The following is a 27,369-nucleotide window of genomic DNA, read 5'->3' on the forward strand; positions in this document are numbered from 1 at the left end:
CATTCATAGATAGACTGCATAATGGTAACCACTTGCAAGATACCGACTGGCTAACTACATTTTAAGTGAGTGTGTTTTGTAAAGGCAAGCTGATCGGTTAGGTTTTGGTTTGGTATGTCATTACAAGCCAGAGACCTAAGGAGACCATGGTTCACTTGATGATGTGTGAGGGTTGTATGAACATAACCCATGCAAATTTATGTATTTAGGGGGTACAGGGAAGGCATTTCCATCCAGCAGATTAATGCCATTTAAAGGGGTTACTGAAAGTTACCAAATGATTGTGCTGACTAGAACATCTCTAATATCTCTAAGTGCATCTCTAAGTGCATTTAACCACTGCGCCGAGGTGGCGCAGTGGTTAAATGCAGCACTGCAGGCTACTGCTAGATCAGCAGTTCAGCGGTTCAAATCTCACCGGCTCAGGGTTGACTCAGCCTTCCATCCTTCCGAGGTGGGTAAAATGAAGACCCGGATTGTTGTTGGGGGCAATATGCTAACTCTCTGTAAACCGCTTAGAGAGGGCTGAAAGCCCTATGAAGCGGTATATAAGTCTACTGCTATTGCTATTGCTATATTATTCACAGCTGATTCATAACCATGCCAAATATTAGAGACTATTTCTTTACTAATGAGGACAATATTTCTTACTTAGTTTACATTAGGTAAAGGTAAAGGGTCCCCTCGCACATATGTGCTAGTCGTTCCCGACTCTAAGGGGCGCTGCTCATCTCTGTTTCAAAGCCGAAGAGCCAGCGCTGTCTGAAGATGTCTCCGTGGTCATGTGGCCGGCATTACTAAATGCCGAAGGTGCACTGAACACTGTTACCTTCCCACCAAAGTAGTCCCTATTTTATTACTTACATTTTTTATGTGCTTTCGAACTGCTAGGTTGGCAGAAACTTGGACAAGTAACGGGAGCTCACCCTGTTATGTGGCACTAGGGATTTGAACCAGGGTCCATAAGGGTCCATTTAAACAAATCCCTGGAATGCCTGTGTAACACTCATAGCAGAGTCTTTTTATGTAACATTTGTCTTTTTAAGCCACAACTTCTCTCTAGAAATGATTTTCTTTCTACTGTATGCAGCTTGGGGGAAATAAACATTTTTAAATTAGTTGCTCATCAAAAAATGGTGCACCTTCCCGTCTCTCTTGATTATGAGGAGATTCTGTGTCCGAATACCGTTTTTTTCCCTTGAAGAAGCCAGTAGGGGAAACTTTCTGAACATCAAATGTTGTTCTCCTTTTTCTCCTTTTCTTGCTCATGACTCATCTGCTGTGAATGCCAGCACACAGCCAAGACCCATTTAAGCCACTTCAGAGAACAGTATGTTGGCCAAGAGAGAAGAGAATCGAAAGGAGGCTTTGATAGTGGGCACATCTTTAGAAAGGCCTCGCTTGCAGATTTAAATAGATCAATAGCTGTCTCTGGATAGCATTTCTCATCATGACAAAATACAATTGTCCCATCTCCACCCTTTTGAACTCCTTGACTGAAGAAAGGTATTATAACATAAACATCCAGAGCAGAATTCTGAAAATTAATTACTTGTCACAGTGCATTTCTGGCCCTTACCTGAATGTCTATTATCCATGTCCTGTGAGAGGCTAGAGAGATCCTCACATAGAGCAGCACAGGGGCAGAAGAACTGCACATTGATCTACTGAGTGTGTCTTTAGGCTATCAAAAGTCCTGTGCACCTAGCCAGCTGGTTATTTTAAGACTTTGATGCTACCTCAATATTGGAGATCTTTTTTAAAGAGCTGAACTAATCTCTTTCTAACTGCTTGACTGGAGTGTGAATTCAATAGTATACCATATAATGGATGTGCACTTGCCCCTGCGGATGAGAAACAGTCAATACCTTTGGACATATCCTTTGATATTGCTTCTCTTTTATGGATCTTTGTATGGAACACATTTCACCTCTACCACTATACCGTCTTCGGTACTCAGAAACAAATTTCTCTCTTTTAAGCAGACAAGCATTCTAATGCCACCTACAAAGTAGCTAAGTATTTAGACTGGAAGAATCTGTTGGGATCTTCTAAAGCAGGGGTGTCAAACACGCGGCCCACAGGCCGGATGCATCACACACTGGCCACGCCCACCCTGGTTTAGCAAAGGGGGGGAACAGTCACTATACGTCATGTGACGACGTGATGACATGTTTGACAGTTTGACACCCCTGTTCTAAAGCAAAATATGTCTGTTTCACCTGACCACATTCAGCTGCATTTTCAGTCTCTTCAAAATGGCATGAAAAAATTCTACCATACCTTGGACTATAGTAAACAGTTATTATTCTTTTTTGGGGTGGGGAGGCGTATGGCTTTATAAATTCTTAGAAAGACCACACCTGCAATACTGAGTTTTGGTCACCACACTCATGATGTTGAGAATTTGGAAAAGGTGCAGAGAAGAGCAACTAAGATGATTGGAGGATTGGGGACTAAAACATATGAAGAACGGTTGTAGGATTTGGGCTTGGATAGTCTAGAGCAGGGATACTCAACCTTTTTATACCTACCGCCCACTTTTGTATCTCCGTTAGTAGTAAAATTTTCTAACCGCCCACCGGCTCCACAGTAATGGTGATTTATAAAGTAGGGAAGTAACTTTACTTTATAAAATTTATAAAGCAAGAGTTACAGCAAACCCCTACCGCCCACCATGAAAGCTGGAATGCCCAGTAGTGGATGGTAGGGAGTAGTGGGCGGTAGGGACCAGGTTGACTACCCCTGGTCTAGAGAAAAGAAGGACTAGGGGTGACATGATAACAGTATTCCAGTAATTAAGGGGTTGCCACAAAGAAGAGGGATTCAACCTATTTTCCAAAGCATCAGAAGGCAAGACAAGAAACAGTGGTTGGAAACTAATCAGGGACGTGCAGTCACTAGAGGCAAGGGAGGCGGAGCCTCACCAGTCTTCTCAGGAAAAAGAAAGAAATTTAAATATATTTTTTTAAATAATTAAAGCCAAGATAGTTGCTACCAGATTCCAGCTCACAGTGGCTTGGTGTCTGCTTAGTGTTAACCAAAGCAGGAGGCGAGAGAACTCGGGGCCTCTTTTCCATAAGGAATTTTTCACCTTCTAAAAGTTAATAAAGAGTTAAAAGGCAAAGAAGTTCAGATGGAAAAGAGGCACTAATTCTCCCGCCTCCTGATTTGGAAGCAGCCAATCGTGTCTTCTTGAGCACGCTTACGTTGGGCGGGGTGTGCTTCAGAGGAGAGAGGAGTGGGCGAGAAGGAGGAGGCTGCCTCTTTGCTGCAGACCTGGGCGCTTGGCGGCTCCCGCAATGCAAAGTGCCCCACCATCCCCGATGCTGCCACCCGCTGCCCCGGCCTGCTTCTCCAGGCTCCGCCGCTGGAAGTCCTGGATCGCCTCTGGGGGAAGGCTGGGTGAGAAGCGGAGCGAAGCTTCTCTGCGGTCTCCCGGCGCTGCGCAGAGGCTCTTGCAGGAGCATGTGTCAGCGGCTGGTGGCCTGGAGCGGCCCCGGCTGTGAGACAAGGGAGCACTTAAAGCAGCCTCTGCCGCCGCCGCCACCGCCCCTCCTTCGCCCGGCGGGGCGGTGGTGGCGGCAGCGGCAGCGGCTACTTTAAGTGTTCCCTTGTCTCACAGCCGGGGCTGCTCCAGGCCACTGGCCGCTGACACGTGCTCCTGCAAGAGCCTTTGGGCAGCGCCGGGAGGCCGCAGAGAAGCTTCGCTCCGTTTTTCACTCAGCCTTCCCCCAGAGGCGATCCGGAACTTCCAGCAGCGGAGCTTGGAGAAGCAGTGGACGCAGGGACAGCGGGGGGCCAGCGGGGCACTTTGCATCGCGGGAGCCACCAAGCGCCTTTGCTGCAGACCCGGGCGCTTGGTTGCTCCCGCAATGCAAATTCCCCCCCCCCGAGGCCGACCGCTGCCCTGCTGAGCCTCACCAGGTATCAACCTCACCGCACGTCACTGAAACTAATCAAGGAGAGTAGTAGCCTGGAATTAAAGAGAAACTTCCTAACAGTGAGAACAAATAACCAGTGGAACAGCTTGCCTTCAGAAATCGTGGTCGCTTCATCACTGGAGGTTTTTAAGAAGAGACTGGACACCCACTTGTCTGAAATGGTGTAGAGTCGCCACCTTGAGCAGGGGGCTGGACTAGAAGACCTCCAAGGTCCCTTCTATTCTATTCTATTCTATTCTATTCTATTCTAATTTGCCATTTCTTGAAAGCATTCCTTGATCAGATATGGGCCCAGCCTTTTGGGGGGAATATATACAGCCCAATTACCAAAGAATCAAGGGAAATAGAACATAAAAGTCTACATAATTCCACTAGATGATGTCATAGGCTCCTTTGTGGGAGGAGGTGGAAGTAGAGGAGGGAGAGAACAAATCAAGTGCTAATTAGTACCTATAATATTGAAAGGAAAATAAATATTCAGATAGCTTCAAGATTACTGAAGTGGAGCGAGAGAGAGAGAGAGAGAGAGAGAACATGTTTTTTTTTTGTTTTTTTTAAAGACAACTAAGCAAAATCTTAGCTCTCAAAAGCTTTGAAGTCTATTTGAACACCTATGTAATAGCCTGGGGGATTTGGCAGTGCTATGGAGAAGGGAAGTAGTGAAGCAGAGAGATTTCTGTGGACCTTCGTTGCTTTGAAACATGAATGACATAAAGGCCAATCCATCTCGCCTCTTCTAGGCAAACCAATTAAAAAAAAAGATGTGCTATGAGATAACCAATTTTGAGATGTTGGAAGGCATTAAACTCCCTAACTTCTTACCATGCACAGATACTTCACTTTTTGCTTCTTTCTTGCTCCTCTGATTCTTATGAGCAGCTTTTGAATGACAGGTTTGGCATCTGATGTGGACTAAAGTGTCCTCTTTTCTGCTTCCCATCTTTCCATGGTCAGCTCACACCCATGGTAGGCTTTCAGAAGTTTGGAATGAGCGATATATTTATTTACTGTTGTGTCTGCAGACATTTGTGGTCTGCTTTACTATTTCTCAAGAAATGCTCATGAAGGCTTCTAGCAGCCTTCCTTTCCCCAGCAGCAAAGATGGATTCTAGGTTCCAAAAAGCCTAGTTCATGAAGCAAACAACAAATACATACTAAGAAAAAGAAAAAAGAGAGAAACTTTTTTTAAAAAAAAATCCAAGTACAGAGAAAGATCCTGCAATGATTCAAGAACCCAGGAGACCAAGTATAAGGTCACTTTAATGCCTCTCTAAGCCATGAATCAAGCAGTGGATTTGTCATCAAACTGAATTTTTGCTCATGACTCAAGTTCTTGCCCTTATCCTCAATACACAGAACCTAACTTTAGTTTAAGCTGAAGAGGGGGGTCAACTTATTTTCCAAAGCACCACAAGGCAAGGCAAGAAACAATGGGTGGAAACTAATCAAGGAGAGAAGCAACCTGGAATTAAGGAGAAACTTCCTAACAGTGAGGACAATTAACAAGTGGAACAGCTTGCTTGCAGAAATCATGGGGACTCCATCACTGGAGGGTTTTAAGAAAAGAATAGGCAGCCACTTGTCTGAAATGGTATACTATAGGATCTCTTGCTTTAGCAGGGAGTTGGACTAGAAGAACTCCAAGGTCCCTTCTAGCACTACTCTGATTCATTCATTCACTCTTCCCAATTTCTGATCTTTGTGTATTGTAACACTTTCAATTCCCATCTCATCCAATCATTTTTCATGACAATAATTGGAGTTGTATTCCAGCAGAGGCTTTGATTGTGAATTGCTTGTGATTGATCTATGCTATTATTACCCTGAAAGATTATTTTGTTAACATATGAAAGACTGAGAATAAAGATTTACTTCTAATGAATAGTGTGTTTTGTGTTCTATAGCAAACATTATCTCAGATTCAAGGACAGTAAGAAGAATGGAGGACAGTCACCTCATTCATATATTTCAGATCATACAGTATTGTCCTCATAAATAGTTATGCTTGTGTGCAACTGCTTTCAAAAAGAAATTATTTACAGAGCTGTGCAACAGTCTGAGGTCACGTTTAAATTTGTTGTTGTAGCAATGACATAATGACCATACATAATTATATCTCAGTCTCCTTATTACAATACAACCAGAAAATACAGGAAATTTGTGTGCAGAATCCAAAACATAAAAAAGCAGAAAAAAGAGTTTCGATGGCCCAAAGTGACAAATATGTTGTGTGGCCTTCCTTTACACCTGGGCAGACACCTGGCCCCCATAAACCTAAATGGAATGGAACCCAAAGTACTGCCATTGCGAACATCTGTAGGTGTCCTACTATGTCATGCCAAAAAACCTGCTGTGGAAAAAGGTTTATTAGATCAGGTTTGTGCAAGATATGCTTAAGTACTACATAGAGTACCTACACTTGTTGTATGAGTGTAATTCATTGAAAGCCTACTAATAAGCCCAACTTTCTATCACATCATTGCAGTCAAAATGCCAAGGATCACAGAATTTGACAGACATAAAATCATACTTTTGCATCAACAAGGCTGCTCTCAAAGGGAAACCAACAAGCAAACAATATTCAAGATGTGGTATTCAAGACCAAGTGGCCATAAAACTTTAACTGTTTTAGCAAAGTTTTATGACCATTAAAAACTTTGCTAAGACAATAAAGCAGATGGTGACCAAGACTTTTGCACAGTACTGTATATGCCAAATAGCTAGGTAGCTCAAAAAGACAATACAGGCTATTGTTTTCTGCTTTATCTGTCAAATTTCACTATACTGAAATGCTTTTTTCTAAACAATTCCCAGGAAGTCTAGGGCAACCTACTTTCTCCAAAAGGCATCCAGTTTACACGAATGTGTCCAGCTTCCATATTCCATCTAGAACCAAACTGATAAAGATATGATTTTTAAAAACAGCCATTTTTCCTCTTCTCCTTTGATTGTGTTTATCTTCTTCCCATTGAAGGATTTAGCTTTTCTCACCTTGAATGCTTGCATACAAATTGTAGGGGGGGGGAGTTGTTTGTTTTTTTTTGCTTATGGCTAATGGGCTACTATTGGTTTTATTGCTTTAATTCCATTTCTGTACTGCAGAAATGTACTGTAATGATTCACAAACTCTGGGAGACAATAGATGGAGGGATGTTAGAAGAATGCCCTCAGGGAGATTTTTCCCCCCAAGCAAGTTTACCAGTTTAATGCAAAAATTTATTGAATGCAATGCAACATAAGAGTTCCAGAGCACTGGATCAGTGATAGCTAACCTTTTTGGTGCAGAGTCCCAGCAAAACCCCAAAATGCAATGCAAACACCCCTGTAACATGTGCCCACCCACGCACATGCACCCCCTCTGTGCATGTGTGCATGCCCCCTGTGCATGTGTGCATGCCCCCTGTGCATACATGTGCATCCCCCCACAAGTCCCCTACCCCCCCTCACCCATTTTTGGTTTCCAGGGCGGTGCAGAAAGCTTTCTGGTCCAAAATGGGGTGTGGGTGGCGTCGTGCAGCACCCCCGTGCCTGTTTTGGCTTTCAGGTTGGTGCAAGAGACCTTCAATGCCGAAATCGAGGCACAGGGGCGCATGCACATGAACCCTCCCAAATGCAATGCAGGCGTCCCCAGCACACCCCTTGTGCATGTGCAGCAGAGACCTGAAGACCAGCTGGCCAGCAGGAGGCACACGCACATGTGCAGTGGAGCTAGGCTGGGGCCACGGCTGGTGTGCCCCAAGAGAGGGCTCTGCATGCCACCTGTGGCACGTGTGCCATAGGTTTGTCATCACAGCCCTAGATGGAGCTTCTTTTTGTAAACACATTTGCATTTGTCAATTTGGTGCAGTGGTTGAGGCATCAGGCTAGAAACTAGAACATCTTGAATTCTAGTTCCACTTTAGATAGGAAGTCATCCAGGTGACCTTGCGCCAGACATTAACTCTTAGCCCTAAGCAGGAGCCAATGGCAAACTACTTCGTGGGGAGGGGGGAACCTTGTCAAGAAAACTGCAAAGACTTTGCAGGACTCAGCAGACTCAAAGGAACCCTTTCAACGAGGGAACAATTATGCCAGGAGGTCACAATAATTCTCTGGTCCACATTTTGCAGATGGAATTAGGGCAATGGGGAAAAGAGGAAAGGCACTGAGAAAACATAAGAAAGTGGTGGCAAGAATTGGGGAATAATTTACAAGGGCCAGGCTGAGAGATGAAGAGCCGAAGGACTTTGACTATTATCTCAGCAGAATACAGGACCCAAAGCATCTTCTATTATGCCAGTGTTTTTCAAGTTGCATTGCTTTAGGATATTCAAGACAAGATAATTTAGGGCAAGGAAATGAGCCATTCTCCCTCCAATTCCCAACCCCCATCCATGACTTTATTGAATGAAAATGAATGTCTTCGAAATAAACCTAGATTTCAGGAATTGTGCAAAATTTAACAATGTCTCATTTTCCATTAGAAATGTGATTAATTTATTTTTGGGGGGATGAGGTTTTTCCAACATAATGGTTTTATTTTCCAACTTTATAAGGTGTTGTTATTACATCTGTATGTGCATGCATGCGTGTGTAATTATTAAAAGTAAGTGGCATATTTATTTCTTGCCCAACTCTGACCCCAGCGAACTGTAAATTTTTACACATCCAAATAATCTTTTTAAGGGGTCATGGTATTGCATCTCTGCTCTGACAGCTTTGACATTTTAATTGCAGGGCATTTTAAACACTAAAAAAAAACCAGGCTCCAAATCCTGCCCTTGACTTCTCTGATGATTTTATTAAATCAACCTCCATCCTTTGCAGCCCCTTGGTGGATGGAAAAATTAGGAAAATAGAAGCCCGCCCTTCCCATCAAAAGCTGCCAACCTGCTTCAGAAGCTCATGCTATTATTTTCATTTTTAAAAGGCAATCATTCCTTTCAACAACAAAATTATATTTATGCTTAGTAAGATATATGGCTATCTAAAGGCCACAGGAGTGGAAAGGCATAAATCCATGAAGTCCAGGGTTTAAAATTACTTATCCATACAGCAGGTTATATGCAAACTATTTCTAAAGATCATGGGGTTCTGTTAAGCAACCCCGGGCTTTGATGAGCACGGTTAGGTCATAAGTGATGTGTGGCTAAATGTGTCTGAGTCATGTTTGAGGAAGAGTGAATGCGGGAGCAGCCAGATGACTTTAATCAGATGATCAGATTATAAGTGTTTTCTGTTTGTTCAGATATATTCTAAGGCTCTCTTTTGGCTGGAAAACCATGCAACATGTCACATCTTGGGGGTGAAGTGCTGAGTGAATTGTGTGCACTCTGAAATCTGTATTAGTGACACTTTTCATTCTGGGATCAGGCTGCCCTTGAAGAGTATTCGGTGACTTCAGCTTGTCCAGAATGCAGCCGCGCGAGCGATCGTGGGTGCGCCTCGATTCACCCACGTAACACCTATCCTCCGCGAGCTGCACTGGCTGCCTGTTGGTCTCCGGATTCGCTTCAAGGTGCTAGTTGTCACCTACAAAGCCCTTCATGGTATTGGATCTGGGTACTTGAGAGACCGCCTACTGCCAATTACCTCCACTAGACCAATAAGATCCCACAGACTAGGCATCCTCCGAATTCCATCAGCCGCCCAGTGTCGACTGGCGACTACCCGGAGGAGGGCCTTCTCTGTGGCTGCTCCGACCCTGTGGAACGAACTCCCCGTGGAGATTCGTACCCTCACCACCCTCCAGGTCTTCCCCATAGCCCTTAAAACCTGGCTGTTCCGACAGGCCTGGGGCTAAAGACTTGCAGCCCCACTCCGAATGGTATGATTGTTGTGTTTTTTAGCTGTGTATGGTCTTTATGTTCTGTAATTTTGTTTGGTTTTTCCCTTCCCTTGAATTGTGAGCCGCCCTGAGTCCCTTCAGGGAAAAGGGCGGCATACAAATAAAGTAAATTCAAATTCAAATGTGATTTTCCTCTGAACTCCATATCTGCAAACAAGAGTTCAACGAGAAACAGGTTCCAAATTCTCCTCTGGCCTTTGACCTGGGCAAAGTAACATTATTGGGGTATAGAAGCCCCTGTTCTCTGCCACCTCCTGCTTAATTACACAGCCAGTGGGCAAGCCAAGAAAAGGGAGATGAGGTTGCTACTAAACTTGAAAGCATGGCACATTAAGGTGCTGCCACCTGATTCTATTAGGGAAAGGCAAGAAGAAGTGGGACTCAGATCTGCTTTATTAAAGCAGCAAGCAGAGACCCTCCCTGGGGAAGGAGAAGCATGGTAATGCTCAGGAATAATTATGTTGCAAAATAAGTCGCTCTATTGCTGGGGATCTTTTAGCCATTATCTAGTGTGGGAATGAAAAACTGACGCATCAGGGAAAAGTGCTGGTTACAGCAATATCACATTCAGCGGAGAGGTTAGCAACGGAGCAGGAGCAGCGTTGGAAAAAGCTTCCCAACTGTCATTGCCTCAGCAGAAATTTGGGGAGAAATCCAAGTGATTTTCTTTTTAAGCAATTGTTTCTCATTCTTCTCCCAACTCCCAGGCTATTGCCAGAGCATTCTTCCAGCTGGAGAAGCTTTTTGCTGATTCCAAATACGTCTTTCCTCATTCATTCACAGCACAAGGCACAGAGAAGTAGGTACAGAGTTCCTGTTAACAAGGATGGAGATTGCTTCAATCTTCTGCCTTCCTGCACAATGTGGGATAAATGAATGTATGCTGCACAGAAGGCTGCCTGTGCAACCCTGCTTGGTTAATGAGAGTTGACGACTGCTCAAAAATCTTCGGGCGTGGGCAGCAGTTCCAAACACAGCCATGACTCTCGTACCTGTCATTTACAAGGCCAGCAACACAGCCTTAGTAAGCAAGAAAAAGAAGCCACTCATTGAGTTACTTGCACACTCTACAAAACCAAGTGAAACGGACCTAAATCTTTCCTCTGCTTGAAACTGGGTGCTTGATTTACAATCTAGCATCTCATTTTTATGATTATTCCATCTTGATAGAAGGCAATGGGTCTGGTATCTTTTGAATTTCACTTCCTCCTTTACCGTTTGCCTATAATTTATTTCCAAGTATCTGCTGCAAAGAATAAGTAATCTGACGTTTTTAGATATTTTGGCCCCACTGGCTAGGCTGCAGTGGTGGGTTTCAAAAATTGTTCGAACCTACTCTGTGGGTGTGGCCTTCTTTGTGGGAGTGGCTTGCCGCCCATGTGACTGGATATGAAGATGCCGACGACACTTGTCAGAACCACCTTAAATTACCTCACACACAGCACTGGCATGCATAAGAATATGATGTAAACTTGTTTTTTAAAAGGCATCTTTGGTTTGCGTTAAAACAACTTCAACACGGGCATAGTTCTGATTGCACCACAAACGCAGTAGTCATCCTTACCTTTCACAGAGGCACTGAGTTTTATAAATATGAGCATGATAGTGTAGAATAATCATATCCAAGGACCAGTGGTGGGTTTCAAAAAGTTTTGGAACCTCTTCTGTAGGTGTGGCCTGCTTTCTGGGTCCACTGGTGGAACCTCTTCTAACCAGTTCGGTAGATTTGACGAACCGGTTCTACCGAATAGGTGCAAACTGGTAGGAACCCACCTCTGCTAGGCTGGTGGGAGCTGAAGTCAACCATCAGGAGGGCACCATGTATGCTTCTTCATTAAAGAATAACAGAATAACAGAGTTGGAAGGGACCTTGGAAGTATTCTAGTTCAACCCACTGCACAAGTAGGAAACCCTATACCTTTTCAGACAAATGATTGTCCAAACTCTTTTTATAAAAAAGTCCAGTGTTGGAGCACCCAGAACTTCTGGAAGCAAGTCGTTTCATTGATTTTCTATCTGTCAGGAAATTTCTCCTTAGTTCTAGGTTGCTTCTCTCCTTGATTCTGGATAGGTCTCTATTGCTTTCCCAAATGTCTAGCCAAAGCTGTTCCTTTATAGCAAACAGGTCATATTATATTGCCCATACTATATGGGCAATATGGTATATGACTGGGTTATTTAATTAGGTATATATAAGCAATATTTATATTCTTTCTCACTTCAAAGCATCTCTAAGTACCGTGTTTTTCAGAGTATAAGACACACCTTTTTTCCTCAAAAAAGAGGCTGAAAATCTGGGTGCGTCTTATACATCTAATACAACATTTTTTGCCTCCCAAAGCCCCGCCCCTTCACCAAAATGGCCATGCCATAGCCTTATGGAGGCTTTCAGAGAACTCCTGGGGGCCACGGAGGGCAGAAATGAGCAAACAATGGGCCATTTTTTGCCCCCCAGTCCCCAGCAGCACTCTATAAGCTATGCATGCAATTTTTTGACAAAAAACGGGCCCATTTCCCCCCAAAATGGGCCAGTTTTGGGGGGCCCACACCCTCCCAGGAGCACTCTGCAGGTTTGCAGAGTGCAAAAACCTTTTTTTTTTCCTTTTGGAAAGCTCTTTAACTGATTGATGAGAATTACATTGACCAAGTGCTGTGCCAGCAGAAACAAAGTGTTAGGTGCTGCAGATTGTCAGTGATTTCCTTCTTCAGCTCATGGATAAATACACCTGGAAACATCTACCTACCTACCTATTCTCTCTCTTTCCCTAGCTATCTACTGTATTTCTCTCTCCCCCCCCCCGCTTTATCTACCTACGTACGTACCTACTCTCTCTCTCCCTACCTATCTACTGTATTTCTCTCTCTCTCTCTATTTCTCTCTCTCTCTATCCCTTTATCTACCTACCTACTTACCTAACTATTCTTTCTCTCTCTCCTTCTGTCATTTTATGGCTTCAGTATCTTCCAGAGACTTGCTTTCTCTGGTGGTCACTCCTATATGTTGTCTTCTAGAAGCAGACAGGATTTAGTTCAGCTAGGATTGCATAGTCATAAAGTTGATATCCAAATCCTCGGTGTGTATACAGAATTGAAGGAATGAATCAGCAGACATCATGATTGTACTTATTAACCTTTTTGAAGCTCCACCTGTAAGCAGCTGTGGACTTCCATTCTCCCTGCAGATGCAGAAGCATCATTTCATATGATTGTCCGCTCCATGTGAATGTAGTTGGGTTGCAAGATCCTCACTTTAATACTCTTCAAAACTATTGAATGCTGATGAATAAATCAGACTTGCACACTCATTGAAGCTAGTGCTGTATGTTGATCAAAGGCTGAACTACATTCTTTATTTAAAAACAGAGAAGAATTCAGTACAGAAATGGGAATGAGATTTGGCACCAGCAGATGTGCAACCATAGCTAAGAAAGCAGGCAAATTTGTTGAAAATGAAGAAGTACAGCTTAACAATGAATACAATCCTGAGTTGTATAAGAGGCATAGAATCAAGATGAAGTGAAGTATTAGTGCCACTTTACAAAACTCTAGTAAGACCACACCTGGAATTCTGTAACCAATTTTGGTCACCATCAGTGGTGGGTTGCAGGCGGTATGCCCCGGTACGGACATACTGGTGCCTGCCCGGAGCACCAGGTATCGTTCCTTTATGGTGCCTCAGAGGGCCCACCTGCCTGAGCTCCTTACCTGTATTTGAGCTCTTTGGCACTTCCGTGCACGCGCACGGAGTGCACGGCATCTGCATGACGCTTCACCGAGTAGCTGGAGCATCATGAAGGCTCGCGGAGGCGTCGCAAGAGGTAAGAAGGCATGCGCGCGCTGCGTACTTTTATGTGATGGACACTGGAACCCAACACTGGTCACTATACTACAAAAAAGATGTTGAGACTGGAAAAAGTTCAGAGAGCAACAACTAAGATGATTAATGACTTGGAGACAAAAACATATGAAGAACGGTTGCAGGACCTGGGTATGGCCCATCTCGAGAAAAGAAGGACTAGGGATGACATGATAGGAGTATTCCAGTATTTGATGGGCTGCCACAAAGAAGAGGGAGGATCAACGTATTCTCAAAGCACCAGAGGGCAGGACAAGAAACAATGATTGGAAACTATCAAAGAGAGAAGCAACCTGGAATTAAGGAGAAACTTCCTAACAGTGAGGACAATTAACCAATGGAGCAGCTTGTTTCCAGAAATCATGGGCACTTCATCACTGGAGGTTTTTAAGAAGAGAATAGATGGTCACTTGTCTGAAATGGTATAGGCTCTCCTCCTTGAGTAGGGGGCTGGACTAGAAGACCTCCAAGATCCCTTCCATTCTATTTTAATTCTAATTACAGAATGCTTCTACCAAATGTATCAAATGAGTTTGGAAAATTTGAAATCAAAGCTAAATTGTAGAAATATCATTAAAGGAATTAATACCTGGGCAGTCCTTGTTATTCGATATAGAGTAGGAATAGTTGACTGGATCCAGATGGAAACTTGATAACTTGGATAGGAAGATAAGAAAACTAATGACAACGTCCCATGCTTTGCACCCAGAATGTGAAATTGATCAGCTGTATTTGTCAAGAGCCAAAGGGGATAGAGGATTTACAGATGAAACAAACTGTGGAGGAAGAAATGTATGGCTTGAATGACTACATTAAGAAAAGCCAAGAACTGAAGGAAGTCAATTCGGTAAAACTCTTGAAAACAACAAAGATGAAGACTGGGTATAAAAAAATAAACAACTAAAAATTGATTTGTTAATTGGAAGAACAAGCCAATGCATGGTCAATACTTGAAAGAAATGTAAGAAAAAGCCAATAAAAACCCCGCATGGAGTTAGTTAAAATCAGGGGGGTTATAGAAAGAAAATGAAAGCTTTCATTTGAAATTGAAAAACAAGCCCTGTCAACTAATTGCATGAAGGTGAAAATTCAACATCTATCAAATAATAGCAAATATTGCCTTTATAAGGAAGAGAATGAAACAATTGACCATTTGGTCAGTGGCTACAGAAAAAAAATCACAAACTGACCAGCATCATGACCAAATTGTCAAAATTATTCATTAGAAACTTAGCCAGAGGTTTGGGTCTGAATCTAAAAAAAACCCCAAAAACTATTGGAACCATCACATTAAACAGATTTTGAGAAATGAGTAGGTTAAGACTTTATTGGATTTTAAAATCCAACAGACAGGCATCTTCTTCATAAAATGCCTGATATAACAGTTATTGAAAGAGGAAAGTCTGGTTCATTGATGTTGCTATATTGGGCGATACTAAGATTGAGGAAACCAATTGGAAAAAATTGTGAAACATTAGGATTTGCAGATCAAAGATGAATGCTTATGGAAAAAGAAGTCCATTGTTATACCAAGTGTAATTAGAGCCCTCGATAGATATCAAGGCTTCCTTGATATCTGAAAATATTGAATTTATCACAGCTAAAAACCTAATTTTCCAAAAATCACCCTACTTGGTATTCCCTATATTCTTAGATGCTACCTTAAAAATTCTTCGTTGGAACTTGAATTATTAAGTTTTTACCAGTTTCTACCAGTGTACCAGTTAATTCTAGATTAACACAATAATAGCAATAGCAATAACACTTAGATTTATGTACCACTTCACAGTGCTTTATAGCCCTCTCTAAACAATTTATGTCAGCATATTGCCCCCCAAAATCTGGGTCCCCATTTTACTGACCTCAGAAGAATGGAAGCCTGAGTCAACCTTGAATTTGAAATTGAAAAATTTCATCGGATCGAACTCCTGGCAATGAGCTGTATTAACAATAACTTGAACAAACTTTTTAAAATAATAACACAAATGTATATGATGTCAAAGACTCTGAAATGTTCCATACAAATTACATTATGTAACTTACATCACTGTTTGAAATGCCACTAAATTAAATTATTTGCTTTTTACATGATCTGTCTTTTGTTGAGATTAGCCTGTAAAAACTCCATTCCACCTTGTTTTTTTTTTTTTTACCGTTTGGTCAGTTTTCTGTAAATGTTTTGGAAAAAACTTGTTTGGATGATGCTTGGTTATTTCCAAATAACTGTGGGGTAGAATGAAATGTTATTTTTGGTACATTTTCCCAGAAATGTAGGAGGTGAGGGGTTTTTTTTAATTACCAGAAACATGCACTTCAAAAGTTTTTGTTTCTTCCGTTAACAATAGCAATGCTCACTTCCTCCATTACCTACCAATAACAAAACACAGGGACATTGCATAACAGCTAAATACAGGAAATGAATGATCACAGTTAATTCATCTTAACAGAATGTAATCCTAGAAGACCATATTTCCAAATTCTTGGAGGGTTTCCAAGTCAGTTGCTTGGACAGTGAAAAAACTAGGGGAATCAAAACCACCTCCTTAGACTGTTTCCTTACTAATGATTGATAACACTTTCTAGTGTCATCCAATCAATGCAGGGCCAAAATAACAGTAATGGAAACAGGCTTTATATCAACAGAGAGATGGTTAGGTGACACTATAAGACACCATAAATCACCAGTGAGGAAATGACCTTAGAGTAGCTTCAACCTGCCTTATCAGGAGCTAATTTATTCTAATGACACAGCTGGAAAGCCAAATTAAAGTGCTATCCACCGGCTCTTCAAGAGGCAAAAAATAAGCTGGAGTAAAATTTGCTGTCCTAATGGCTGAGTAACTTTGGCCTCAGTAATAAGGATGGCAATTGATGCTGTCCATACTTTATTTAAACAGACAATTATGGAAAGTGATTGGTGGATCATTTTCTGGCTAGGTATCCTCTTCTCCAATGTCTTGCCTGTCGGCAGGAAAATAACCTCCAGTAATGCTTCCAAATATGGTGTGTGGCAATGTTGGAGTACAGGTGAGTGTCTAAAATGGCATGTTAGACTACCTATCTTGACTTTGACTTGACTTCATTAGGATTTGTATGCTGCCCACTCCCTAGAGACTCAGGGCAGCTTACAGATAAACGGGGGAGGGGGACATATAAAAATTAAAAAGAACAAACATTAAAATTGCACAACATTCATACAGCTTAGAATGGGGTTGGATAAAAATCAACGGCCCCAGGCCTGCCGGAACAGCCAGGTCTTAATCGCTTTGCGGAAGGCCGGGAGAGTAGTAAGGGTCCGGATCTCCACGGGGAGATCGTTCCATAGGGCCGGAGCAGCTACAGAGAAGGCCCTCCTTCAAGTTGCCCAACTAATAAGTCACAGCCATGATGGTTGCACCTCTGAGCTGACATGACAGGCTATTTGTGAACACAGATCTAGTGAACTTTTGAAATGGACAAGTTCCAAAAATGTCCCTGTTGACTGATCACAGGAGGATGGTGTGTGAAGCAGGATGAAGTGACAAATAACAAGGAAGCTCTGTCCTCAACTAGTCCAGCAAAGGAATGGCGATGCTCCATCTTCCCAAGTAGCAGCATCCAGAACAGGGGTGTGCAACTATGGCCCCTTTATGGCTTATGGACTTCAACTCCCAGAATTCCTTAGCCAGCTGTCCTAGAGCTGTAGTTTTTGGTGGAAGGACTTAGAATTCTCTTAGTTACGTAAATTAAAAGCTTCAATGTTTAATATTTACTTGCTCCAATTAGGTTCTTTATTTTGGAGGAACCACCTTAAATTTTGTTGCCACTGCTATGATCTTAATCCATCCTGTGGTTGCTCACACTGTCAAGAAAGGGATTTGCCCAGCTCCCAAGTGACCATTTTCAGACACATTGCCACTTTTCCAGCCACCAGAAACTGCCATTCATGGTGAAGTCATAAAGGATCATAGTTCCCCAACTCTGATCTAGAACAATTATCTACCTATCCTAGGTTCTTTGAAAGAACTCGATAGGAGAATAAAAACATCAAATCCAATCCAAACATCTGGCTGATTGTACGCCGAACCATAATAATAAATAGTAAACCACTTGTTGGCAGAAGTGGTGAAAAACCTATAATGTGCCCAATGGTGATAGAGACCAGTTTTCTTTCAGTTTAAATGGCACAACACCAGACTAGTGCTGATTGTTACAAAAACAAGTTTAGTTTGAAAGAAACCAATTTTTGTTTAAAAGATCTACCCTTTTTCAAAGACCATGCATATTTATAAAGATCGAATATGGGCTTGATAAAGCAATGATAGGGCATTACTCTATGGAGACAGGTGTCCAGTCTTCTGCAATTCAACCAACATGGCCATGAATGGCAGTTTCTGCTGACTGGAAAAATGGGGATGTGTCTGAAAGAGCCTAAAATGGCCAGTTGGGAGCTGGGTAAATCCGTCTCTTGACAGTATCAGCAACCACAGGATGGATTCAGATCATAGCATGGCAACAAAGTTTAAGGTGCTTCCTCCAAAATAAAGAACATAATTACAGCAAGTAAATATTAAACACCGAAGCTTTTAATTTATGTAACTAGAGAATTCTAAGGCCTTCTGCCAAAAACTACAACTTTAGGACAAAAAAAAAAAAGAAAAAGAAAAGGCACCTGGATTTTCTACTCCAACTATTCCCAACACGGGATCTGAAGAACCACTAGTTATCTATGAGAACATTGCAAGTAGTCTCTGATATGGAAGGCAGTATAATTTCAAGAATTGGTGAAATTTTTAATGAAATCTTTCAAATTCTTGCTTGAACTCTCATTTTTTTTAAAAAGTTCACCAAAACTTTATGAAATTTGGTAATGCCACATGATTTCAGCTATTAAAAAAATTAAGGTGTAACTACTTTATTTTATTTTGATGTCTCATGGTCTTCACTAAGAGCCAGTTTGGCATAGTGGTTAAGGCATCAGCCTAGAAACCAGTAGACCTGTGCATTTTGTCCCTGCTTAGGTACGAAACTAGCTAAGTCACTTGGAGCCAGTCACTCTCTCCCATCCCTAGAGAGGAGGCAATGGCAAATTAATTCTGAAAAAACCTTACTAAAAAAACTGCAGGGATTTTGAAGGCAGTCTCTGAGAATTGGACATAACTGAACAGAAGTGGGGGGTAGTCTTCATTAGATATACTTGGATAATTTTAAAAAGTTTGCAGTGACAATATAAGTAGTGGACTAAAAGAAAAGGGAAAGACTAGGAAATTACATCTATCCCATCACCCAGAGCAAAAAGTGCCTAGTAAAGATTTATGAAAGGAAAAATAGTAAGAAAATGGAAAGAGAAAAACAACTTCAGCCTCTCCCTCCCTTTTTTTAGTTAAAGTGCCAGGGCCCATAGTTTTTCCCAAGGACCTTTGTGGAGAAGAGAGAGGATTATACTATCTTGGGGTATTTGATGCTATTGGTTTCTTGCAATTATTCTTAACCCTACTTTGCATTTGATTACTTTAAGCTGTTTAGAATCTCCACATTGGAGTGGTTTATTTAATTGCAGTCAACCAATAGACAGAATTCCAAGTAACAATAACATTAATGTTTACATGTTAGTTTACTTGCTTATAATCTCAGCTTTCAGAGCATAAACAGAGTTATTTTCAGAAAAGACAACTAGCCTGAAAAAGAGCATTTTTAAAATTTTTTTTTACTGATTTTGTATTGTTTCAATACAATGGACAGAGCAAAATTACATATAATAAGGATTGGAGATCAGAGAAAGGCAGACTTTTAGCAGAGGCAGGCAGTTTTTATCCAGCCCTCATTTTCTGAAGTCAGTATTTAGGCACCAAAGCAGAAAAATAACTTATCAGCTAAATCTAACCAAAACTGCTAAGAAATGTAACACACCCAAATATTTGGAGCAAAACTCAATAATGTTCCTTTCTACTGACCACACATTGTTGGATTGCAAAGAGATAATTAGTATATCTTGGGTTGGGGTTTTTTGTTGTTGTTATTTAAAAACCTCAGTTGCTCAGGAATATAATAAAAACAGACAACATGAGGTGGGGGGGTGGGAGAGACTGACTGCTCTTTAAAAAAAATCCTCTAAGTAACAATTTTGTTCACAAGAATTTCTTATGTTGCAAAATTCAATTTATTATATTGGACTGTGAAAAATAAATTTGAAGATACTTTTTTATTTAAATTTATTAGCGGTCCAGTTCCAAATGAATATTCAGGTGAACAACATTCAATAACTTTAAAGAATGCAATGTTAGTTTTTAATTTGTAGATAGATAACTCTGATCACCAAAGAACATTTTGTAGATACTCTTTAATCTAAAATGAGACCCTTGAGGGATCTCCCCCAGTATCGGAGAGCAAATTTCTATTGCTGTGATACATGTTAGATCTACTGGGTGGTGATTGCTAAATGAACACTTAAGCCATTTTCTGATCTATTGATCAGGGAGGTTGAACAACTGGCCCTGTGGTGTATCCAGAACAATCCCAAGCTGAACACACTTAAAACTGTAAAAATGACAGTAGATTTTAGGAGAAGCCTCCTATTCTACCACCTCTTACAATATGAGGCAACACAGTATCAACAGTGGAGACCTGGTTCTATAATCTTCTAGACTTGAAATGGACACCTGACATTAGAACCATGATTAAAAAGGCACAACAAAGAATATACTTCCTCCGTCAACTCCAGAGAGTTCAGATTGCCCAAGGAGCTGCTGATACAGTTCTACTGAGAAATCACTGAGTCTGTCATTTGTACTTCTCTAATAGTCTGGTTTGGCACAGCAACCAAACAAGACCGCTAGACTTTGAAGGATAGTTAGGATTGCAGAAAACACATTTGCAACCAGGGTGCCTTTCAGTGAGGACTGGTATACTTCATGGACCAGAAAGAAGACTAAGAAAATATCTACAGACCCCTCACATCCTGGACATAAATTGTTTCAACTCCTCCCCTCATGACACTGCCATAGGACACTGCATGCCAAAACACAGAGACAGTTTTTCCCCCATGGTATCACTCTGCTAAACCCCAAATTCCCACAGCACTGTCTTATGCCTAAGGATATTTACCCATGTAGTAGAGCTGTATTGCAGTTATGCTTCTCATTTTTTCTATTACCTACTTCTATTTGTATCTTGGACTGCAAGGCAATCAAACCAGTCAGTCCTAGAGGAGATCAATCCTGACTGCTCTTTAGAAGGCCAGATCCTGAAGATGAAACTCAAATACTTTGGCCACCTAATGAGAAGGAAGGACTCACTGGAGAAGAGCCTAATGCTGGGAAAGATTAAGGGCAAAAGACGAAGGGGATGACAGAGAATGAGGTGGCTGGATGGAGTCACTGAAGCAGTAGGCCTGAGCTTAAATGGACTGCAGAGGATAGTAGAGGACAGGAAGGCCTTGGAAGAATGTTGTCTATGGGGTCGCGATGGGTCAGACACAACTTCGCAACTAACAACAATATTTATATCTTATGATGTATCCCTTTGTTCTTTGTATGTTGTATGTACACTGAGAGCTTATGCACTGGAGATAAATTCCAAGTGTCTAATCATATTTGGCCAATAAAAGAATATTCTAATATTCTAATTTTACTGGGCAATACAAAAGCTAGTCTCTCCAAAAAGGCAGGCTTTCTTTTATTTCTGGTATCTTTTAAAACCATTGCTCAAAGAATAAAAGCCTACCTAATAAAACCTAAAGGGAAGACCAAAAAAAATCTCTTTTTCAAACTATTCCCTTTGCAGTGAATTCTGTAAATGTTCTGCAAGAACCTATTCAGGCAAGTAATCTGTAATTTATTTAATTAGGTTGCCTTTACTGATTTTATTAGGAATTCTACGTATGTGATTGTTTTCTCTTGTTGTTCTTCCTGTTTTCTTCAAATAAGCTGCTTTTTATATCTAGAGATCTAATTGTGTGGTTTTAAGGGTAGCTTTGCAGGGAAACATTTCTTATGTGCAAGATTATAAAGTAGCACAGGTATTCATTGCATTCTCAGGATTTTCATAAGATTCTGCCTGATGTCTGGGCAAAGTCTATTTATTTATATCTTTTTCTCTCCAAGTTTAAATAGAAGAAGGGTGCTTGACAGTGTTTCTTGGGACTCCCCAACTGGACAAATAATATTGACAAGTGGTCCAGACTGAATGTTACTTTCTGTTTTTTTTTTTAAAAAAAATAGAAAAATGGGAGCATCACTAGAAAAAAAATGTTTTCCTTCCCAAATATGTATATTAGAGAACAAGATAAGACCTGTTATGTTTGCCAACTTACTTGACTTTCTAAAGGACACTATTGAACTGTAATAGAATATGGGAGCTCAACATAAGAGAGAAAGATTATAAACACATCTGCTGCTCATAAGCAATTTGTTTATATTAAATTTCCATAAAATTATAATAGCTTTCCTCCCCTAGAGCTTCTTCCTTTTTTCAGTGGAGATATCAGGCTTTGGACCTTCTACATTAAAAACATGTTTCTACATGTTGCATTCATCCTTTTTAGGATAAATAAGTGGGTACCAATTGAGTGGGCATCCTTCTGGTCAGAAGTAACTACTCCATCTTTTAGCATACTCTTCTCCAACTGAAGATTACTTTCCTAAACTTTTTTCATTACTGAAGTATATTGCTGCTCTTATGATATACAGTACATATAATAATATGTATGTATAATAATATGTAATCATATAATATGATGAACTAAACTCAGCATGTGGTCCTCAATAGAACTACAACTTTGTGGAGGAAAGCATGCAGTGGAACATCTTAAGGTTCTGTCTTGGCCCAATTTTCTACAACATCTTCAGAAATGACCCTAGATAGCGGGATTGACAAGGTACTAATCAAATTTGCTGATTTTCCTGTACTTTGGAAAAACCAAATGCACAGGTACAGTAATACCTGGCTCAATAGTAGTACCTGTGAGATGGATCCAAGAGTCCTGGTGGACCACCGCTTAAGTATGAGCTAGCAGTGTATTGCACCTGCCACAAAAGCCAATGCAGTCCTAGGCTGTATCAATAGGGAGATAGCATCAAGATCATGAGAAGTGATAGTAGTGCTTTATGTAGCACTAGTGAGGCCCCACTTTGAATACTGTGTTCAGTTCTGGTCACCATGATACAAAAAGATGCTAAGGCCCAGTGGTGGGTTTCAAAAATTGTTCGAACCTACTCTGTGGGTGTGGCCTCCTTTGTGAGAGTGGCTTGCCGCCTATGTGACCGGATGGGGGTGGCTTGCCGCCCATGTGACCAGATATGAAGATGCCGACGACACTTGTCAGAACCACCTTAAATTACCTCACACACAGCACTGGCATGCATAAGAATATGATGTAAACTTGTTTTTTAAAAGGCATCTTTGGTTTGCGTTAAAACAACTTGAACACACGCAATGTTCTGATTGCATCACAAAGGCAGTAGTCATCCTTACCTTTCACAGAGGCACTGAGTTTTATAAATATGAGCATGATAGTGTAGAATAATCATATCCAAGGACCAGTGGTGGGTTTCACCTTCTGTAGGTGTGGCCTGCTTTCCGGGTCCACTGGTGGAATCTCTTCTAACCGGTTCAGTAGATTTGATGAACCGGTTCTACCAAATAGGTGTGAACTGGTAGTAAGCCACCTCTGCTAAGGCCCTAGAAAAAGTGCAGAGAAGAGCAACAAAGATGATAAAGGGATACGGAGGCTAAACTGTATGTTGAATGGCTAAGGGAATTAGGTATGTTTAGCCTAACGAAAAGACGTGTAGGAGTGATATACTAGCCATCTTTCAACACTTGAAAGGCTGTCATGGGTAAAAAGGGATCAATTTGTTCTCCAAAGCACCACAAGGCAAGACAACAAACAGTGGGTGAAAACTTGTTAGAGGGAGATCCAACTTAGAACTAAGGAGAAATGTCCTGATAGTGAGAACAATTAGTGAATGGAACAGCTGACCTCCCAGAGTTGTGGGTGCTCCCTTTCTGAAGGTTTTTCAAGAAAAGATTAGACAACCATTTGTCTGGGATAGAATAAGAATTGAATCCTGCCATGGGCAGGGGGTTGGACTAGAAGATCTCTAAGGTTCCTTGCAGCCCTACAATTCTATTATCCTGTGTAAGAATAAAAAAACTGGGAGAATTCAGTTGGCCAAGACAAGACACCCCCTAAATCAAAGGGCATTGATCAATGTCTCCTACTAGAGGAATATACTGTCAATATAAAGGAAGGCAGTAATAAGACCAGCACTGAAAAAAACCTTACTGTGATACTGGGAATTATAGGGCAAGCACAACTCTTTTGTTTTGATTTATATTTCAAACATTTATCCTATTTTGATCACATTAAGCAGCTTACAATCCAGTTAAATAAAAACAATGATATCAAAACATAGACAATATCATCAACATGATAGTTATAATTTCTCTAATTAATATAAATCCATTTATCACAGCATTCAGTACACTACATCCATAGTGATACTATCAACATACATTTCAGGTACATCTTTTCCTCATTTCACCCTCCTAAAGATGCTTTGAAAAGCAAGTTTCCAAAAATAAAAAGTGAGGGCACAGGTATTATTTACAGAATGTAAGAAGCATCTGAACAAAATGCTTGACCTTAAATTCTTTCCTATCATGTCTCACGGTATGTGGAGACTCTTGGTAAGCATTTTCAGTAGGAATTCCTTGAATGGGCAGATAAAGTGGTTTTGGAGATAACCAGACCCAAAGTCATGCGAGGATTTATAAGTCATTACCACTACCTTGAACTGTACCCAGAAATCAACAGGCAACCAAACAGATCTTGTTATATGGTGTTGTCATGTAGTCACAATTAGTACTTGGATAGCTGCATTCTGCATTAATGTAACTGAAGTTTTTGAGTGGTTTTATAGCACAGTCTCATATAAAGCACATTGAAGCAGTTTGAACACAAGGTAACAAAGTCATGAATTGTTGTTGCCAGTGCTTTCCAAGAATAATCACATTTGGGACACCAGTTGTAGTTGGGCAAAATCTCTCCCAGCCATAGCTTCCATCTGTTTTTCCTGAAGGAGTGGAGAATTCCAGGAGAACCCCTAAATTCTGCATCAAGTCTTTCTGGAAGGGCATAAGCTCCTTAAGAACTAAATTTGAAATTATCCTGCACTCAGATTACTCTACTTTGGTAGGGTTCAGTCTCAAATCTGCTTTATCCCATCCAGCTTCTAAATATTGGATTCACCACATCTTTACACTGGACTAGAGCAGAGAGGTGGACTGACTATTGCCAGGGTACTAGTTAAATTCTAGTTGCTTACGTTAAGTTAAATAGAGAGGGTTGATTCTGTGGTCCTCTTTCTGGAGTGCCCTAGGTTTTAATCTCAGGAAAGAATAGAGCCACCATAAAAGAGGGCCTTTGATCCTTCACCCTTGCAAATATTAGATACAACAAGAATAAAAGGTTGCATTCCCCTCATTCACAACCCGCCACAGGTTATCAACAAGATGAACCAGTACGGTTTCTGTCACATGTCTGATCCTGAACTCTGTCTGAAAAGGGGCCAGATAATCTGCTTCTTAACATATTTTTGGTAGTTATTGCCATATCACATTCTCAAACACCTTCTCTTAAAAAGGGAAAGTTTGAGATTGAGCAATAGTTATCTGGTGTAGATGAGTCCATACCCAGTCCTTTAAATCCAAAATGTTCCAGTCACCATTTTAAAGATTTCAGCACTTTTCCCCTCCCACAAGACATTCACATTGGCCCAGACCTACCCACTTGCCCCCTCTTTGATGATCAGTGGCAGCTAGTAAGGACAGGAGTCTAGCTTATTGATGGCAAAGTTTATCTCATCAAGGGTTCTGTTTATTTCTTAGGGATAACACACTCAAATCTTCTAAGATAACGTATCCAGATGCTATGTCCACAATATGCTGAATTAATATTTCACAGCAGCCTCTTAGCAGTTTTTCTGGCCTATCCTTCTTAAAAAGATCTGGGTCATTTCAGAAATGGCTGCCATATAGCCTTCTGCAGATACAATAAGGCCAAAGATGTAATTCTGCTTTGCTGGCCATATTGGTATGATACTAGTATGGTGTGGTGTTGTATGATACGGTTATGGTAATGGTAAGGTATGGTACAGTACAGTCTTAAATGTGAGCTCTTATATGCATCCAGAGATTTGCTTCTCCTTCTATACCAGCATAGTTTAATTTCTGGGTAACAGGGAAAGTGGTAAGTATATTAGATATATCTGAATGATATTGATTTTCCTGTATCAAATGGATGAATTTGCTGGAGGATAATCCTGCTAGTTCTATTGAATCACATGATGGTTTTTGATATCAGAAGCTATAGTAAATTTCTGGACATTCTGGCAAATGGAGTCCTGGAGAGTCTAATTTAGAGTGTTTCTGATCCAGTCCATTGCATTGTTTTAAAAAATAATAGGAAACCATTGTTCAGCATGTAGACCACTGAGGTTTCAACATGCTATTCCCAATATTGTTCAATATCTACATAAAAGTGCTAGAGGAGGTAATTTGATCACCATATTGATCATCAATATGCTGAAGACACCCAACTGTATTGCTCCTTACCATCCAATTCCAGGAAATAGTTGGTATCCTTGAATCTGCTAAATAACAGAAAAGAAGCTGAAGATGGAAGGTAACAGGAAACTAGATTTGGGAACTGAGATTCAGTCTATTTTTTGATACAGTTGCAATCCACCTGAAACAATGGATTTGTAATTCTGGAAGTTCTCTATTGATTCTCAGGTGCCACCAGATTTACAAATGATAGCTATAACCAGGAATATTTTTGCACATGTACGCCAGCTCTAATCCTTTCTGAGCTGAACAGGTTTGATGACTATATAAATTTAATAAGAAAGAAAGAAAGGTGATGGACCTGCTTGAAATAATCGGTAGATGCCCTGTTTTGTGTCTCTGTGTATAATACGAAGATGGAGCTCTCTTCAGTGACTGAAAAAAGAAATGGGTCTTTAGTGACAGCTATAATAAGGAATATTTTTGCACATGTACCCCAGCTTCAAACCTTTCTGAGCTGAACAGATTTGATAAATAAATAAATAAATAAATAAATACATACATACATACATACATACATACATACATACATACATAAATAAATAAATAAATAAATAAATAAATATTAGCCATGCCTTGTTAACATACTATCTTGACTGCTGGAGCATGCATTGAAGAGTGTCTGGAAGGTGCAATTAGTTGAGAATTGTGCTGTTAAGACTGCTATCTGATGCATGGCAAATGAATCATATGATATCTAAATGAAAATGTCTGCACTGTTTGCTCATTGTTTATTGCTTGTCAATTTAAAGTGATGTTAGTAGCTTCTGCCACTCCTACGCTTCTAAAAAAAAACTACTTCCCTTACCTTAACACTGCCCAGTAGTTGTGACTCTCAGGAAAGGCCCTCTTGAAAATGTCTTCTGCTGTCAAATCTCATCTGCTAACATACACTTCTGTCCCCTGCGCTGCTCCCAGGCAATAGAACACAATCCCCAGGCTCTCAACATTTTGGAAAACTCAAAAGATGCATCTCTTACTGAAGATAAATGTATGGTCCCTTTCACTTAATGGATTGAGGACTGGATTACACTTGCTATCTATGACTGGATAGCCTATAGACCTAGACTTGGTATGAATAAATGTAAAGAAATATGGAACTCATTTATACAAAACACAGAAGATTAAAAAAAGAG

At 40.8% G+C, this 27,369-nt stretch overlaps 1 long non-coding RNA gene across 1 annotated transcript in view; it reads right to left on the minus strand.

Annotated features, from left to right (window-relative positions):
• LOC148048070 (uncharacterized) overlaps window positions 1-27,148 on the minus strand; it is a 36,535-nt gene extending 9,387 nt beyond the window's left edge. The window contains exons 1-2 of the long non-coding RNA XR_015695785.1: window positions 27,042-27,148; window positions 23,078-23,284 (exon numbers count right to left, since the gene is read on the minus strand). This is a non-coding gene — a long non-coding RNA (uncharacterized LOC148048070). The remainder of the gene's footprint in view (window positions 1-23,077; window positions 23,285-27,041) is intronic.
• Window positions 27,149-27,369: the final 221 nt, after the last annotated feature.

Source organism: Thamnophis sirtalis, unplaced genomic scaffold (assembly GCF_051295495.1).
Source record: "Thamnophis sirtalis isolate CommonGarterSnake01/CBP01778 unplaced genomic scaffold, rThaSir2_p1.2 scaffold_3, whole genome shotgun sequence".
In the NCBI taxonomy this organism is placed as follows: domain Eukaryota; kingdom Metazoa; phylum Chordata; class Lepidosauria; order Squamata; family Natricidae; genus Thamnophis; species Thamnophis sirtalis.